Here is a 1,712-nt window from a genome sequence, read left to right on the forward strand (position 1 = left end):
TACAAATGTTGAAATAAATAAATTTTACTAGAAATAAGTAAATTTTAAAAACTGAAGCCTTTGCCAAAACCGGTTTGGCTCAGTGGATAGAGCGTCGGCCTGCGGACTGAAAGGTCCCAGGTTCGATTCCGGTCAAGGGCATGTACCTGGGTTGCGGGCACATCCCCGGTGGGAGATGTGCAGGAGGCAGCTGATCGATGTTTCTCTCTCATCGATGTTTCTCACTCTCTATCTCTCTCCCTTCCTCTCTGTGAAAGATCAATAAAATATATTAAAAAAAAAAAAAAAAACTGAAGCCTTTGACAGTGTTTATAGATCAACCCAAATGTTAAGTAGAAATAGTACAGTAAGTAAATTGACATTACTATTAGTTTCCAATTACTTTCTTCATAATATGGCTATCTGATGTTACATTTGTGAAGATACTTCCTACAACTACATGGGTACCCCAGAGATTATGAGCAGCCAAGGTCATCAACAGAGAATCCCAAATGACAATAGAGTTCATCTGTTTCAAAGAGTGTTGTTTGTATATGGTCCAAAAAACACCAAACCAGATCATGGGTCAGTAAACTCAGCCCAATAGCCTTCAGCTCAAAGAGCATAGCATATTTCCTTAGCACCACTGATAAACTTGTCTAAGAGCATTTCTCTTTCATTTTCTACCTCCTCAGTCCACATAGTCATATAATTCTTAGTTTTCTGTGTTACAGTCAGAATCATTAGTTTGTTGGTGGCCATTTCTGGAAACTGATTAAAAATCTCTTCGTAGCAATTCTGGACATGTTTGGATTACACACTCCACTTTGGCATTTTCAAAGTGAGTTTCTCATTGTTAATTTCTTGTTCAACAGGTGCATCATTACCCTGAAATTCATTCACATATTGTGCCATCACAAACTCATGTTTTCACTTCATAAAAGTTCTGCTAAAACATCAAGTAAAGTTTTATGAATCTGGCTTTTCTTTTGTGACATGGTCCCGTTGAGATGACAATCAAAACCTATATTCCCAGGAAGCTGGAATCTCTGCCTGGGGCCCAAATGGTCCCATTATTTCATCCGGCCACATTGTTCAAGAGCCTGGCTTGTGGGTTTAGCCCAAGGTTGGGGAGCTTACAAGAGGCAGCTAATGGATGTTTTTCTCTCTCTCTTTCTCTCTAAATGTCGGGAGGTGCAGTGGCCACATGAGACTCATCAGAACCTGAAAATCGTGCAGTTGAAAAGGTTTTGGTATTGACAACCCTTTTAACTAAAGAGTAAAATCCTGGGAGATAGAAAACCAGTCTGTCTCTGTTACAGAGTACATTGGCCATTTCTGGTGGAGAGGACAGACGCAAAATATCTTGCCTTCCCTGAAGTTACTCCAGTCACTGCAGCCACCTCCAGCTGTCCCAACCCTGATTTTTCCCGCCTCGAAGATGTCCGCGGCCACAGCCACTTTTTAATTTTTTAAGTTAAGTTCTGTATGGGAAGACAACACTGAAAGGAAAAAGTTTGAAAGCCAAAATTAAAGAACTGAAATTCTATTCACATCCAAAATATAGGTTTTATGGGTTTTGTGTATGTATGTGTGCAAATTTGTATGTATATCTATGTGATGAATGGTGTTTGTGTTTGTGTGTGTGTGTGTATACCCACATATGTAAGAAAATGTCTGTGGACAGATGCCTGGATCAATGTCTACAGAGAGTAACAAGACAGCACCCATGA

The 1,712-nt window shown here is 39.8% G+C and overlaps 1 pseudogene across 1 annotated transcript; it reads right to left on the bottom strand.

Moving 5' to 3' along the window:
- Positions 1-367: 367 nt before the first annotated feature.
- LOC308517126 (methylmalonic aciduria and homocystinuria type D homolog, mitochondrial-like) lies at positions 368-1,318 on the bottom strand (annotated as a pseudogene). The gene is made up of 2 exons: positions 1,162-1,318; positions 368-1,082 (listed from the first exon to the last, which is right to left on the bottom strand). The product of its transcript is annotated as a methylmalonic aciduria and homocystinuria type D homolog, mitochondrial-like (transcript).
- Between the last annotated feature and the right edge of the window lie 394 nt (positions 1,319-1,712).

The sequence above is a fragment of the Myotis nattereri genome (assembly GCF_964212035.1).
Source record: "Myotis nattereri genome assembly, chromosome: 3".
NCBI classification, from domain to species: Eukaryota; Metazoa; Chordata; class Mammalia; order Chiroptera; family Vespertilionidae; genus Myotis; species Myotis nattereri.